Genomic DNA, 17614 nt, shown 5'->3' on the forward strand with positions numbered 1-17614 from the left:
CCTGACCCGGCGCAGATCTTGTTGGGCTCCATGGTTTTCTATGGAGCTACGGGAGATGAAGCGTTGGAGACGGAGTCTGGAGAGCTGTTGGAGATCCAGCCGATCTGAATCTGACCGATTGTGGCTAAGATCTTTTATTGGGTCTTATCTCGCGGCGATGAGGACAGCGAAGTCTAATTACTTCGCGGCCCTCATCGCGTCTGCAGATAATCGCCTGGCCGCCCTGTTTCGGGTAACTCATTCCCTCCTTAATCAGGAGGTGAGGGAGGAGCCCTTACAGGGGTGGGCCGAGGAGTTCAGCCAGCATCTGGTGGACAAATTTGCTCAGATTCGGCCCGGGTTGGACGCTGACTGGGCAGAGTCTGATGGGGAGGAATCGAGCGGTCTTGAGAGTAGTATTATCTGGACTGAGTTTGATCCTGTGACTCCCGAGGAGGTGGACAGGATTATGGGGATGCTGAGCTCTACCACCTGTTTATTGGACCTGTGCCCCTCCTGGCTGGTTTATTCAGCTCGGGAGGAGACACGAGGCTGGTTCCAGGCAGTGATATCTGCCTCTTTGAGTGAGGGTGTCTTTCCTGCCGCCTTGAAGGAGGAGGTGGTGACACCCCTTCTCAAGAAGCCTGCCCTGGACCCGGCTGTTTTAAATAACTACCGTCTGGTCTCCAACCTTCGCTTTTTGGTGAAGGTTGTTGAGAGTGTGGTGGTGCATCAGCTTCCTCTGTTCCTGGAGGAAACTGATTATCTGGACCCGTACCAATTGGGTTTCAGGCCTGGGTACAGCACGGAGACGGCATTGGTCACGCTGATGAATGATCTCTGGCGGGTCGGGACAGGGGCTGCTCCTCTGTCCTAGTCCTTTTAGATCTCTGAGCGGCTTTTGATACCATCGACCATGGTATCCTGCTGCGACGTCTCGGGGGGTTGGGAGTGGGGGGGCACTGTTTTACGGTGGTTCTCCTCCTACCTCCTGGGCCGTTTGCAGTCAGTGTTGACGGGAGGGCAGAGGTCCGCCCCGAGGCCTCTCGTTTGTGGAGTTCCTCAGGGGTTGATCCTCTCTCCCCTCCTGTTCAACATCTATATGAAGCCACTGGGTGAGATCATTCATGGCTTTGGGGTGGGGTATCATCAGTACGCTGATGATACCCAACTTTTTCTTTCCACCCCGAACCAACTCAGTGATGCCCTCAACGTGATGTCCCATTGCCTTGAGGCGGTTCAGGTCTGGATGGGGAGAAACAGGCTCCGACTCAATCCTGCCAAGACTGAATGGCTGTGTATACCGGCATCTCGGGAAAACCAGTTTTGTCCATCGTTAACTATGGGGGGTGAGGTGTTACTCCCCGTTGATAGGGCTCGCAACTTGGGCGTCCTCCTGGATTCACGGCTCAGTTTAGAAGATCATATAGGAGCCGTGACTAGGGGGGCTTTTGCCCAGGTTCGCTTGGTGCGCCACTTGCAGCCCTATCTGGACCAAGATGCCCTATGCACAGTCACTCATGTGCTCGTGACCTCCCATTTAGACTACTGCAACGCTCTCTACATGGGGATGCCCTTGAGGACCACTCGGAGGCTTCAACTGGTGCAGAATGCAGCCGCGCGAGTTGTGATGGGGGCTTCCCAATACTCCCATGTAACACCTCTACTCTGCGAGCTGCATTGGCTTCCGGTTGCCCTTCAGGTGAGATTCAAGGTGCTGGTGATGACCTACAAAGTCCTTAATGGCTTGGGTCCGGGTTATCTGAGGGAACACCTGCTGCCGGCATCAAGCTCCCTTCGTCCCGTGCGCTCCCACAGGGAGGGCCTTCTCAGGATACCGCCGGTTAGGGAATGCCGGCGGGTTATTCCTAGGGGAAGAGCGTTCTCTGTGGGCGCGCCTGCCCTCTGGAATGATTTACCTGTAGAACTTAGGACCGCCCCCGATCTGCGTTGGTTTCGCCGGGACCTGAAAACCTGGTTTTTCGATCCATCAGGCCTGGACTGAAGGGGTTTTAGCTTTTTTAAATGTTGTTTTAATTGGGCTTAATTAATTTAATGTATTTTAATTATATATTATTTTTAAATTGTATTTTATGCTGCCCTGTAAACCGCCCTGAGTCCTTCGGGAATAGGGCGGTATAGAAATTTAATTAAATCAATAAAAATAAATAAATCTGCCTGTATTACAAAAGGTTTATCGGGATCTGGGTGTCTCAGGACAGTTCAGCAGAAAAAAGTCTCTTTAGCCTCTCAAATGCTTCTTGACATTCTGTTGTCCACTTCAGAGGCTGACTGGGTTTCACTGGGGACCCCCCCCTTCGTTTTCAACATGTTTGTGAGGGGCAGGGCTATTTGGGCAAATGAAGGGATGAATTGGCAATAGAAATTTGCAAACCCCAGGAAACTTTACAATTGCTTCCGTGTGCGGGGTGTGTGTGCCCATTCTAATACTTCCCTGACTTTCCCAGGGTCCATCTCGATGCCCTCTGGGGATGTGCGATACCCCAGATAGTCTATTCTTTCCTGGTGGAACTCACACTTCGATAATTTAGCGTATAGGTGGGCAGCCCGCAACTTTTTCAGGATTGCTCTGACTAGGTTGATATGTTCCTCTTTGGTCTCAGTGAATATCAGGATGTCATCTAGGTAAACCAGGACCCCTTTATATAGGTGCTCTCTTAGCATGTCATTAATTAATTGCATAAAGACTGCGGGGGGCCCATGTAGTCCAAATGGCAGTACTTTGAACTGGTAGCAACCCATTGGGCAGTTGAATGCAGTCTTCCATTCATCTCCTTCCTTAATCCTAATGCAGTAATATGCTTCTCTCAGGTCTAGTTTGGTAAAAATCCTTCCTTTTGATAGATGGGATAGCATATCCTTCATTAGGGGTAGGGGATACAGATTTCATTCACTAATTGCGTTTAGAGACCTATAGTCCACGCATAAACAATAAGAACCATCCTTCTTCTCCCTGAACAGAACCGGGGTGGCCACTTTGGGTTTGGCAGGCTCAATAAATCCTCTTTCTAAGTTTTTCTTTATGAATCTTTCCATCTTCACTGTTTCCTTTGGGCTCATGGCATACATCCTGGGCTTTGGGAGCTTTGCCCCGGGTTTGAATTCTATAGCGCAGTCTGTGGGGTGGTGGTGGGGAAGCTCATCTGCCCATTCCTCAATGAAAACCTCAGCAAGGTCCCTGTATTCCTCCAGTATTTCTGGTAACCCCTTCTCTTGCCCCACTGATGCTGACTCCTCTCTTTGGGTTGAGGGGGTGCTTTGGGGTTTTAAGCTCCTAGGCTCCCCCTCTGGGAAGTTGAGTTCTGCTGTCCTCCAATTTATCCCGGGGTTCCATTTCTTCAGCCATTCCAGTCCTAAAATCATTGGGCATTCCATGTCTGGGGCCACTACAAATGTTATGTCTTCCTCATGAGTCCCCAGGGACAGGTGAATTGGTTGTTGTGACTCAGGGCCAGCCTGTGGGTCCGACAGCCGGCTCCGATGTATCGGATGACTCAGATGAGGGGGAGGGAAACGAACCGGCTGATGATGGTTTGGAGGCTTTGCAGAGCCCTCAGCCGGGGACCTCTTCTCAGCTGCGTGAGCCCGAGAGTGCGGAGGAAGATGACCCACAGCTGGCCCTGTTCAAGGACGCCCGATGCAGGAGGCAGTCGAGCAGGAACAAACAAAGAAAGGCTGTGGGACTCCTCGGGAGGAGGCACAGGGAGACCACGCCCTGAGCTCTCTATAAAAGGAGTGTTTGGGGAGGGGCTGGTTGCTGAAAGCAACTTTTCCGCTTGAGAAGACAAGCTCTTGTGTTTTTGTTAACTGCGTAATTAAATCTTGGCAGATGCCTTTTAGCCTTGGACGCTCTCCAGTCTCTTCTTTCTGAATAGGGGTTTGCCTTACTACAAGGCCAGAAGAGGGCTGGTTCAGAACAGTTTGCTTTCAGCCACCCACCCCTTATTACTACGATGGAGCAGCTTCTTGCCGAGAATGCCCAGCTCACCCAGCAACTCACTTTGCTGGCAGCTCAGGTGGCTCAACTGCAAGCTCAGGTACATGCTGCACCCCCACCCAGGAGGAAATGTCAGATAGCTATGCCGGATAAATTTGCTGGTACTCCAGAACTGTTTCCTGCCTTCTTGGGACAATGCCAGCTTTTTATCAGCGTGAGAGCAGCTGATTTCCCCACTGACCGAGATAAGGTGGGATTCGTGTTGAGTCTTCTGTCGGGAGATGCAGCTCGTTGGGGCACGCCTTTGCTGGCACAGCCTAGCCCTTTGTTGGATAACTTTGGGGGGTTTTGTGACCATATGCGCCTCATGTACGAGGACCCAATTAAGGCGCAGACCGCCACCCGACGCCTGAAAGCTTTGAGGCAGGGTCAGCGCCCCCTACAGGCCTATATCAGCGATTTCCGGCTGCTTAGCCAGGATTCCGCCTGGAATGAGGCTGCGCTCGTGGATGCCTTCCAGGATGGCTTGTCGGAGGAGGTGTTGGATGAGCTGGCCTGCGTGGACATTCCCTCAGACCTGAATGGGCTGATCCATCTTTGTCTGCGGATCGATGCCCGGCTGCAGCAGCGAAAGAGTCGCTGTGCCACCCCACAGACCCCTGCCGCTCCTGTTGTGCATGAGCCCCCAGTCCAGAGGGAGGAGCCAATGGAGCTGGGTGCCGCCAGGTCCCGTCTCTCGGTGACGGAAATGGACAGACGACGATCGGGGGGGTTGTGTTTTTACTGTGGGGACCCTGGACATTTGGCTGCTTCCTGCCCGAGGAAGCGTCAGCGGGCATCAGTGACCAAGCCTGCCCCGAGAAAGTCTTCTACTTTGCTGTCGGGAAACGGCCCGAGCCCGATCTAGACGGTGTGATAGATCGGGCGACCCACAACGACCACGCCGAGCGACGCCGTTCTGACGGTGCCTGTGAACCTCCACGGCATTTGATTTTGGAGGCACGTCTGATCCTTCCTGGCAAGCCAGAGGGGATTCCGGTCCATGCCTTAATTGACTCTGGGGCTACCACTAACTTTATGGACTCGGCCTTCGTGGCCAAATGGGCTGTTCCCCAGTGTCCGGTGGATCCGCCCATGCTTGTGGAGACCATCGATGGTCGAGTGCTCCTGTCCGGGTCTATTACGGCCGCCACGCAACCCGTGTGTATGGCCATCAGTTCTCATGTGGAGGCCATCCAGTTCTACATCACTTCGGAACTGCACTTCCCCGTGGTCTTGGGATTGGCATGGCTCCGGGCGCATGATCCACAGATCTATTGGTCTCAGAACTTGGTCACCTTCCCAAGTTTGCAGTGCGTGGATCACACCCGCCATATCTGTGCCGGCCAGGTGGAGGGTTCCCCAGGGGTTTCCTTGCCTCCCGAACTGTCCGACTTTGCTGATGTGTTCAGCGAGTCAGAGGCGGACCAATTACCCCCGCACAGGCCCTATGACTGTTCCATTGATCTAGTCCCTGATGCGCCTCTCCCAGTGGGGCGTTTGTACTCCATGTCGGAGCCCGAGTTGGCTGCATTGCGGGACTTCCTGACCAAGAATTTGGCTCGTGGTTTCATCCGGCCCTCGTCCTCGCCAGTGTCTGCGCCCGTGCTCTTCGTCAAAAAGAAGTCGGGCGAGTTACGGCTTTGCTGTGACTACCGGAAACTCAACGCCATCACGGTGCGTAACCGCTACCCGTTGCCCCTCATCCCCGAGCTCTTGGACCGACTCCGGGAGGCTAAGATCTTCACGAAACTGGACCTGCGTGGAGCTTACAACCTCGTCAGGGTTCGGCCGGGTGATGAGTGGAAGACGGCGTTTGGTACTCGCTATGGACATTTCGAGTACACGGTGATGCCGTTTGGCCTGACCAACGCCCCCGCTGTGTTTCAGCATTTTATGAACGACATCTTTCGAGATCTGTTGGACCAGTTTGTCGTGATTTACCTGGACGACATCCTGATTTACTCCCCGTCGCGTGAAGCGCATCATCAGCATCTCCGTCAGGTCCTGCAGCGCCTCCGGAAACATCGGCTGTTTGCCAAGTTGGAGAAGTGCCAGTTCTACCAGGTGACCATCGATTTCTTGGGTCACCGCATTTCTCCTGAGGGCATCGCCATGGAACCGAGTAAAGTTGAGTCGTTGCAGAGTTGGCAACCCCCGCGTCGCGTGAAGGATGTTCAGCGACTTCTTGGATTTGCCAACTACTATCGAACATTCATCCCTGGCTTTGCTGCCTTGACAGCCCCCCTTACCCGGCTCCTGCAGAAGAAGACTCGGTTCCAGTGGAACGCCCCCGAACAACAGGCGTTCCAAGCTTTGAAGGACGCCTTCATGAAGGAGCCCATCTTGAAGCATCCTGACCCGCAACGGCCGTTTGTCGTGGAGGCGGATGCCTCCGACATTGCCATTGGGGCCGTGTTACTCCAGGCAGCGACGCCCAACGGTACCCTTTTCCCTTGCGCGTATCACTCTCAGAAATTGAACCCCTCGGAGCGCAACTATACCATCTGGGAGAAGGAGCTGCTGGCCATCAAGGCGGCGTTCGAGGCTTGGAGGCATCATCTGGAGGGGGCGCGGCATCAAATCGAGGTCCGGACGGACCACAAGAATCTGGAAAGCCTGCAGACCGCTCGGAATTTGAACCAACGCCAGATCCGGTGGTCCCTCTTCTTTGCGAGGTTTGACTTCCGGGTGCGGTACATACCAAGCGGGCACAACCAGAGAGCGAATGCTCTGTCCAGGAAGCCCGAGTACACCCGAGTGGAAGACAAGCTTCCGCCCAGGACAGTGATCCCCGTCGAGTCTTTTGCTGCGGTGCGGGAGCCAGTGGATATACGGGCTCGGATCCGGGAGGCGCAGCAGCAGGAGGCGTGGGTGGCTCAGCGGAAGGAAGAGGTGGGGCCAGATTCGCCTTGGTCGGTCACGGATGGACTCCTGTATTATCGTGACCGGCTCTATGTTCCAGGAGGGCCACTCAGGGGACTCGTCCTCAGCCAATGTCATGATAACCCGGCTGCGGGGCATTTTGGCCTGTTCAAGACTCTGAACCTGGTCTCCCGTACCTTCTGGTGGCCCCGAGTCTGACACGATGTCCAGTCTTATGTCACCTCCTGCGTCCCATGCAGGCAGGCCAAGTCAGCGACAGGGGCCCCGCCTGGTTTACTGCAGCCTTTGCCAACGCCCAAGAGACCCTGGGGGGCTGTGTCCATGGACTTTCTGACGGATCTACCCCCATCCTCCGGCTTCACGACAGTGTTTGTGGTGGTGGACATGTTGACCAAGATGGCGCACTTCATCCCCTGTCGCGGCTTACCGTCAGCTCGCGCCACTAGTCGCATGTTCATCCAACAGGTGTTCCGGCTGCACGGCCTTCCCGATAGGGTCGTCTCCGATAGGGGGGCCCAGTTTACAGCCCGCTTCTGGCAGGAGTTGATGCGGGCGTTGGACATTAAGGTTTGCCTCTCGTCCGCGCATCATCCTCAGACCGACGGGGGTACCGAGAAGGTCATCGGCATCTTAGAGCAGTATCTGCGCTGCTATGTTAACCTGCAGCAGGACAATTGGGTGGACTATTTGGCCATAGCCGAGTTTGCCTTTAACAACTCGCAGCACACCTCCACGCAGATGACACCGTTCTTGGCCAACGTGGGTTATCACCCCAGGTTTTTCCCCCTTTCTCCCGTGGACTCACCGGAGCCGGCAGCGAACGAATTCATGGCAGAATTACAGGCGATCCATCGGTTGGTGCGACGGCAGCTGGAGAAGGCCAAGGCCGACTACAAGAGGTTCGCCGATCGGTCGAGAAGGGATACGCCTCCATTATCGGTGGGGGATCAGGTCTGGCTGTCCACCAGAAACCTACCATCCACTCGGCCGGCGAGGAAGCTGGACCACCGTTACCTTGGACCGTTCCCAGTCGAGGCCGTCATCAACCCGGTCGCCTATCGTTTAACTCTGCCACGTTCCCTGCGCGTGCACCCCGTCTTCCATCGGTCCTTGTTGGTCCCCGAACAACCGGCTTGTCCACTTCGCCAAGCGGAACCTCCCCCATCAGGACCTCGTGATGGCGACAGCACCCCCGAGTACGAGGTCGCCAGCATCAGGGATTCCCGCTGGCTGAAAGGTCGCTTCCAGTACCTGATCGAGTGGAAAGGGTACGGGCCGGAGGACTTCACATGGGAAGATGCGACCGCCGTTCATGCCCCTGCGTTGGTGACTGCTTTTCACGAACAGTTCCCATCCCGACCGCATCCGGATCGGCAGACCCGGGGGAAGGGCCCTGCGGTGCGGGATAGTGTTGTGACTCAGGGCCAGCCTGTGGGTCCAACAGCCGGCTCCGATGTATCGGATGACTCACATGAGGGGGAGGGAAACGAACCGGCTGATGATGGTTTGGAGGCTTTGCAGAGCCCTCAGCCGGGGACCTCTTCTCAGCTGCGTGAGCCCGAGAGTGCGGAGGAAGATGACCCACTTTAACTCCTTCAGGCATAGAAGAAGCTAATATAGTCACTGTCTTAAGGATGGGTGGAATGGATCCACTTACCAAAGGTTCTCCCTCTGAGCTGTCTTCTGAGGTGTCCACCACCCCTGCGGTGTAGGTCAGAATACAATCTCAGTTCTTGGCAGGGGTTGTGGACTCTACAGCCTCTGTCCCCTTCATGGAAGATTCTTTTGGGTTGCCTTGTCATTTCACTAGCCTCTTGGAGGGTCTTTGAAGTGGCTACTCCCATGTAACACCTCTTCTCCGTGAGCTACATTGGCTTCCGGTTGCCCTCCGGGTGAGGTTCAAGGTGCTGGTAAATGACCTATAAAGCCCTAAATGGCTTGGGTCCAGACTATCTAAGGGAACACCTGCTGCTGGCATCATCTTCCCATCGTTCTGTGCGCCCCCACAGGGAAGGCCTTCTCAGGGTACCGCCGGTTAATGAATGCCGGCGGGTTATTCCCAGGGGAAGGGCGTTCTCTGTGTGTGCCTGCCCTATGAAACCAACTACCCACGGAACTTAGGACTGCCCCCGACCTTTGCTCATTTCGCCGGGACCTGAAAACTTGGCTCTTTGATCTGTTTGGTCCAGACTGTGGGGTTGTTAATTTAACTGGGTTTTAGATTTACTCTTGGGGCTTGAATTTAATTTAATTGTTTTAATTGATTTTAATTTTTGTATTTCATGGTTTTAACTGCCCTGTAAACTGCCCTGAGTCCTACGGGAATAGGGCGGTATACAAATTCAATAAAATAAATATCTTCTGGCCAGTTCAGCTTGCTGGCAATGGCTCAGAATTCTTGGGTATATTCAGCCACCGCCCGTCTGCCCTGCCTCACCGTTTTGATTCTCTCCTGGGCCTTATGATCAGCCAAAGGATCCTCGAACCGCTTCCTCAAGGATGACATGAATCAGTTGAAGTCGTTAATAGGGGAAGCCAGGCACCACACAAGTTATGCAGCAAGTAAACACAGGGTCAGTCACAAAGGACTCAAATGTCTATACACTAGTGCACAGAGTATGAACAGTAAGCAGGGTGAACTAGAAATTCAGGTACATGAGGGCAGATATGATATTGTTGCCATTACAGAAACATGGTAGGATGAAACCTACCAATGGAACACACAGCTAGAGGGATTTAAACTATTTAAACTATTTAAAAGAAACAGACTAAACAAAAGAGGAGGTATATAAGGTATATAAGGTATATAAGGTATATAAGAAATAACTTTATCTCTACAGAAATAGAGCACAACAATGACGAAAACTGTAAACTTGAATGCATTTGGGTCAATATAAAAGGGGGGGAAATGACATTGACATAGGTGTATACTATAGGCCACCCAACCAAGCAGAGGAAATAGATGAACTTTTTGCTAGTCAGCTAACTAAGGTATGTAAGAAGCACATCACGATAGTAATGGGGGACTTTAATTACCCTGATATCAACTGGGAGACAAACTCTGCACCAAGTGGAAGATCAAACAGATTCCTGTCAAACCTAGCAGACAACTTTCTCTCCCAAAAAGTAGAGAAGGGAACTAGGGGATTAGCCATATTGGATTTAATTCTCACAAACAGAGATGAAATGATAGAAGGTGTCGAAGCCACAGGAACCTTGGGGGGAAGTGATCATGCAATATTGGAATTCAACATTCTGGAGGCACAAGCAATAGAACACAGCCAAACTAGAGTCTTGGACTTTAAAAGAGCTAATTTCAATAAACTTAGAGAGACCATGGGAAGAATTCCATGGATGAGAATCCTAAAGGGGAAAACAACTCAAGAAGCTTGGGAAATTTTGAAAAGTGAGATAATAAAGGCCCAGTCTAGTACAATACCAACAAAGAAGAAAAATAACAGCTCTCAAAAGAAACCAGCATGGCTACATAAAGAACTCTCTGATAAATTGAAAGATAAAAAGGACAAGTATAAGAATTGGAAAAAGGGGCACATAACTAAGTCCGAATATAAGCAAATAGCCTGTGCCTGCAAAGATGAAGTGAGGAAAGCTAAGGCTCAAAATGAACTGTTCTGTACCAGCCTACTACCGGCCCTGCAGATAAGGCAGGGACAACCCCTTTACAAGAAGGCAAGAGGCTGGAACTAAGCCTGCCAAATTTATGGACACAAAAGCAAACAGAGCAAAAACAATACACGAACCATGAAACAGGAGCTATTCAAACGGTTGCCTTCAGCAAACCAGCCCTCCCACGCATTCCCCTTTTAAACAGTTCAGGGCGTGGCTTCTCTCTGCCTCCTTCCGAGGTGCCCCATTGCCTTCGTCTGTTTACTCCTGATTTTTTTTATTGAAAAGTTTTAAAATACATTTTAAAATACAAAAAGGAAAAACAAAAAAAACCCTCCCCTCCTCCCCCCCCTCTCCCCAGCCCCCCCTCCCCTCCCCTTCCCCGACTTCCCAGAGCTGAATACAGGGTATAAAAATACAAACAAACATAATCTAAAATATGCTAACACAATAAAACATTAAAGTCTATCGCACTTTAACTCTCCATCGTCAAAATAATAACAAAATAACTATTAGCTAATCATACATCATATAACTCCACTACTTATTCAAATGGTAAATGAAACTTTTTAGTCCCATATTTATTCTGGATATAATCAATCCATCTCCTCCATTCCACAATATATCTCTGTTGTGATTGGTCTTTCAAATACGCTGAGATCTTTGCCATTTCTGCCAAATTAGAAACTTTTAAAGTCCACTCTTTTATAGTCGGCAGTTCTTCCTTCTTCCAATATTGTGCTACTAAAAGTCTCGCTGCCGTAATTAAATTCAACATCAACTTAATATCTATAACAATAGTATCTGTAATAATACCCAATAGAAACAATTGTGGAGAGAACTTTATCTTTTTCTTGAATATCTTTTGCATATTCCACCAAATTTTAATCCAAAAAGCTTTAACCTTTTTACATGTCCACCAAATATGAAAATATGTTGCGTCCTCACAACCACACCTCCAACATTTGGGCTGACAATTTGGATACATACTTGCTAATTTTTTAGGATCTAAATGCCATCTATAAAACATTTTATAAAAATTCTCTCTTAAATTTTGGGCCTGTGTAAATTTTACATTTCTAACCCAAATCTTTTCCCAAGTATCCATTGTTATAACTTCTTGAAAATTTTGAGCCCACTTTATCATACAGTCTTTAACGAGTTCCGTTTCTGAATCAATTTCTATCAATGCATTATATATCCTCTTTATATGTGCTTGTCCTTGATCTCTAATTTGCTTTACCAAGTTTTCATCAGTCATCGAAAAACCAGTTTTCTGGTCCTCTTTCCATCTAGCTTGTAATTGCCCATACTGGAACCAAGTTTGTACAATCTTTTCTTCTTTTAAAATATTATATGGCTTTAATTGCCATATATTCCTTTCTAAACTTAAAATTTCCTTATATGTAGTCTCATCATGTTTAAATCCTACATTTATATTTTCTATTGCATGTTGAGGTATTGCCCAAATGGGTATCTTGTAGCTTAACTTATGTCTATACTTTTTCCAAACTCGCAACAGAGCACACCTTAAAATATGTGTCTTAAACACACTATCCACCTTCTTATCATACATAAATATGCATGCCACCCAAATAACAAATCATGACCCTCAGGATTTAATAATCTCCCTTGTGTTAAATTAAACCAGTCACTTATCACTGACAAAGCAGCAGCCTCATAATATAATTTGAAATTTGGCATTTTAAGACCACCTTTATGGACACAAAAGCAAACAGAGCAAAAACAAGACACGAACCATGAAACAGGAGCTATTCAAATGGTTGCCTTCAGCAAACCAGCCCTCCCACGCATTCCCCTTTTATACAGTTCAGGGCATGGCTTCTCTCTGCCTCCTTCCGAGGTGCCCCATTGCCTTTCTCTGTTTACTCTTGATTGACTGCCTCCTGCATCGGGCGTTCTTGAACAGGGCCAGCTATGGGTCATCTTCATCCACGCTGTCAGGCTTACACAGCTGGGTCTGCGTTGTAACCAGGTGGGAGGGGCCTGGCTGAGGGCTCTCATCAGCAAGCTCTCCAACCCCCTCAGCAACCTCTCCAACACCCCCCTCCTCCTCCTCTGAATCGTCCGACCCAACTGCCGAACCCACAGGCTGACCCTGAATCACAACATGAGCTAAGGCTTGCGACCAAAGTCAAAAATAACAAAAAATGCTTATATAAAAAACAAGCAAAAAGTTAAGGAAATGATTGGTCCATTAGTGGGGGAAAGTGGCAAGAAGGTGACAAGCAATAGGGAGAAAGCAGAACTATTTAACTCGTTTTTTGCATCTGTCTTTACACAAAGGGAAAAACAGTCCAACCTACCAAAACCAGTGCCATAAAAAACAGAATAGAAACGCAAGTTAAGATAGGCAAAAAAATGGTAAGTGAACACCTGTCCAGCCTAGACGAGTTCAAATCACCAGGGCCAGATGGATTACATCTCAAAGTTCTCAAGGAACTGGTAGACGTGATCTCAGAACCACTGAACTATATTTTTCATAGATCCTGGAGCACTGGGGAACTACCAGAGGACTGGAAGAGAGCTGATGTAGTTCCCATCTTCAAAAAAGGGAAAAAAATAGATCCAGGAAACTACAGACCTATCAGCCTGACCTCAATACCTGGGAAGATTCTGGAAAAGATAATCAAACAACAAATCAGCGAACACCTTGATGCAAACAAAGTCATCACTAAAAGTCAACATGGGTTTGTCAAAAACAGATCATGCCAGACAAATCTTATTACATTCTTTGACCAAGTGACAAAATTAGTGGACCAGAGGAATGCTGTAGATATAATTTACTTGGACTTCAGTAAGGCATTTGATAAAGTAAATCACAACCTACTACTTGATAAGATAGAAAAATGTAGGTTAGACAGCATCACCACCAGATGGATTCGTAGCTGGCTGACAGGCCGTACTCAGGGTGTGGTCCTCAATGGAACTGCATCTACATGGAAGGAAGTGTGTAGTGGGGTGCCCCAGGGCTCTGTTCTGGGCCCAGTGCTCTTCAATATCTTCATTAACGATTTGGATGAGGGGATAGATGGGGAACTCATCAAATTTGCAGACGACAGCAAGCTGGCAGGAATAGCCAATACTCCAGAAGATAGGCTTAAGATACAGAAGGATCTGGACAGACTCGAACACTGGGCACTATCTAACAAAATGAAATTCAATGGTGAAAAAAGTAAGGTTCTGCATTTAGGCAGGAAAAATCAAATGCACAGGTATAGTATAGGTGGTACCTTGCTCAATAGTAGTAACTGTGAGAGGGATCTCGGAGTCCTAGTAGACAATCACTTAAATATGAGCCAGCAGTGTGCTGCAGCTGCCAAAAAAGCCAACACAGTGCTAGGCTGCATTAACAGAGGGATAGAATCAAGATCAAATGAAGTACTAATACCACTTTACAATGCTTTGGTAAGGCCACACCTGGAATACTGCATCCAGTTTTGGTCACCACGATGTAAAAAAGATGTCGAGACTAGAAAGGGTACAGAGAAGAGCAACAAAGATGGTTAGGGGGCTGGAGGCCAAAACATATAGGGAATGGTTGCTGGAATTAGGTATGTGTAGTTTAATGAAGAAAAGGGTGAGGGGTGACATGATAGCAGTGTTCCAATATCTTAGGGGCTACCACAAAGAAGAGGGAGTCAAGCTATTCTCCAAAGCACCTGAAAGCAGGACAAGAAACAACGGATGGAAACTAACCAAGGAGAGAAGCAATCTGGAACTAAGGAGAAACTTCCTGACAGTTAGAACAATTAACCAGTGGAACAACCTGCCTCCAGAGGTGGTGAATGTTCCAACACTGGAGGTTTTTAAGAAGAGACTGGACAGGCATTTGCCTGAAATGGTATAAGGTTTCCTGCCTGAGCAGGGGGTTGGACTAGATGACCTCCAAGGTCCCTTCCAACTTATTATGATGAGGAGGATGATGATGAGGATGATGATGATGATGATGTTCTGGGGCATTGGAGTCATGCAGGTTCACCACCCAGTCCGCAGCCGGTCCGTCCAGGGTGGATTGCACAATATGGATGCGAGCTTTGTCACTGGGGATGTCCCGTCTGTATTCTTCCATATAGCTGAGGACTTGGGTTAGGAAAAACCGCAAGTGTGGTGGCTCCCCCCTGAATTTTGCTTCCAGTCTTTGAATGGATTGTAGTGTTGTGATTGTAGTGTTGTGATTCAGGGTCAGCCTGTGGGTTCGGCAGTTGGGTCGGACGATTCAGAAGAGGAGGAGGAGGGGGGTGTTGGAGAGGTTGCTGAGGGGGTTGGAGAGCTTGCTGATGAAAGCCCTCAGCCAGGCCCCTCCCACCTGGTCACAACGCAGACCCAGCAGTGTGAGCCTGACAGCGTGGATGAAGATGACCCATAGCTGGCCCTGTTCAAGGATGCCCGAGGCAGGAGGCAGTCAATCAGTAGTAAACAGAGGAAGGCAATGGGGCACCTCGGAAGGAGGCAGAGAGAAGCCATGCCCTGAACTGTATAAAAGGGGAATGCGTAGGAGGGCTGGTTTGCTGAAGGCAACCGCTTGAATAGCTCCTGTTTCATGGTTCGTGTCTTGTTCTGTTTGCTTTTGTGTCCATAAATTTGGCAGGCTTAGTTCCAGCCTCTTGCCTTCTTGTAAAAGGGGTTGTCCCTGCCTTTTCTGCAGGGCCAGTAGCAGGCTGGTACAGAACATGTTGTCTGCGCAGCGGGCGGTATTGCCCCTCATCCTGATCCCTGTCCGTGGTTCGGGGGTGGGTGGGTACTACTGAGGCAGCAACTCCTGTTCCAGCGGACGGCCCCAGTGTTGCAGGTACTGGATGCCCCCCACTGTCTCTCCAGTTGCGGCCCCAGGTGCTGCTGCGGCTGCGGTGCTCAGCTTTCTCATCTCTTAGTGAGCTAAGGGTTTTCTTCATCAGGTCAATAGCTTTCTCTAGCATCCGCTCCTCTTCACTGACATGCAGGAAGCTCTCCATCTCTTTCCTCCATTCAGGTTGGTGGCCGCCCCGCCTCAGGGTCACTTTTCTCGATGCCTTTTCCCACTCACTTTTCCTTCCAACGCCCATCGACCACAGCGGTTTGTGGTCGTGCGGCTCCACTGCTTCTTTCCCAGAGGAATATGATGCTTTTCCATGGGGATTTCCTCCTCCCTCGCATTGTCGTTAGACATTGTATTTTTTGCAAAGTCCCCCGGTAAGGTTTTCCCTTCCAGGTTGACTCTTACTGCAGATCCTGTCTAATGTCAGGACCCACCCCAATCCACATCTTAGGAAAGAAGAACTCTTGGAGACAGGATTGTCCAAGAAGGAGCTTTTACTAAAAACATGATTGTCAGTGGAAAAACTAGACAGGATCTGAAAACTGTGTTACAGATTGATACTTTTAAAGTGTCCCCAAGTGAAACCCCCTCCCCTCAGTCCATTTGGTCCATCCCAGATCAATTAAGGTTCAGGTGTCAAAACCTTCCAAGGGAAAAGGGATCTTCCATGCCTTTACGACATTTCCTTCCTCCCTTTCAGATTCTAATCGGAGATACAAACCGGTCTCCCCGCCCCCTTTCTTTGTTCTTCTCAGTTCAAAGGTTCTTCCCCTGGACTGATGACGGCCTCCAGGCAGGCTGAATAAACAACCTTACATCAAATGGATAGGGATGGCCAATTAACATCTTCTCTTCACCTCCTTGGGAATGGCAGAATCCAGTGAGGGATGTAAGATTTTAGAACATACAGATAGGGATTTATGAATGGGATATAAATGGATTCTGACAGTAACCTTTTGTTGATTCACTCTAGGTATACAATATAATTTAATTTTTTTAATTTATTAATATTTCTATACCGCCCTTCTCCCGAAGGACTCAGGGCGGTGTACAGGGCAAGAATAAAATACAAAATTACAAAAGTTAAAAGTAATTAAACACATGCCCGTTAAAAGAACAATTAATACATAATAAATAACCCCAATAAAATAATAATAACCCCCCCAATCCCCCCTCAGGCCAGGCCGGCTTGTTCGAACAAGTATGTTTTTAGATTGCGGCGGAAGGAGCGGAGATCGGGCGCCGTCCGGAGCTCAACTGGTAGCTGGTTCCATAATTCTGGGGCGCCCACAGAGAAAGATCTCCCCCTGGGGGCCACCAATCTACATTCTCTGACCGGTGGCACCCTGAGGAGGCCTTCTCTGTGGGAACGCACAGGACGGAGGGAAGTTGATGCCGGCAGCAGGTGTTCCCTAAGGTACTCCGGACCCCTGCCATGTAGGGCTTTAAACACCATTACTAGTACCTTGAATCTCACCCGGAAGACAACTGGCAACCAATGCAGCTCACGGAGCAGAGGTGTAACGTGGGAGTATCAGGAGACTCCCAACACAACTCTCGCGGCTGCATTCTGTACCATTTGGAGCCTCTGGGTGGTCCTCAAGGGAAGCCCCATGTAGAGAGCGTTGCAGTAGTCCAGACGAGAGGTCACGAGCGCATGAGTGACCGTGCATAAATCAATTAGATAGGGCCGCAACTGGCGCACCAGGCGAACCTGGGCGAAAGCCCCCCTAGTCACAGCCACCATGTGATCTTCCAAGGTGAGCCGTGAATCTAGGAGGACTCCCAAGTTGCGAGCCCTATCTACGGGGGGTAATAATTCACCCCCCATAGAAAGAGATACAATATCCGAATAGACCCGGGATGAAGGTATGCAAAGCCACTCGGTCTTGTCGGGGTTGAGTTGAAGTCTGTTCCTCCCCATCCAGACCCGAACCGCCTCCAGGCAACGGGACATCACGTTGAGGGCATCACTGGGGTGGTTTGGGGTCGAAAGAAAAAGCTGGGTATCATCAGCATACTGATGATACCCAACTCCAAAGCCACGAATGATCTCACCCAGCGGTTTCATGTAGATGTTGAACAGGAGAGGCGAGAGGACCGACCCCTGAGGAACTCCACAAACGAGAGACCTCACGGTCGACCTCTGCCCTCCTGTCAACACCGACTGCGAGCGTCCCTGGAGATAGGAGGAGAACCACTGTAAGACCGTGCCTCCCACTCCCAATCCCCTGAGACGCCGCAGCAGGATACCATGGTCGATGGTATCGAAAGCCGCTGAGAGGTCTAATAGGACTAGAACAGAG

The sequence above is a fragment of the Vipera ursinii genome (assembly GCF_947247035.1).
Source record: "Vipera ursinii genome assembly, chromosome: 9".
In the NCBI taxonomy this organism is placed as follows: domain Eukaryota; kingdom Metazoa; phylum Chordata; class Lepidosauria; order Squamata; family Viperidae; genus Vipera; species Vipera ursinii.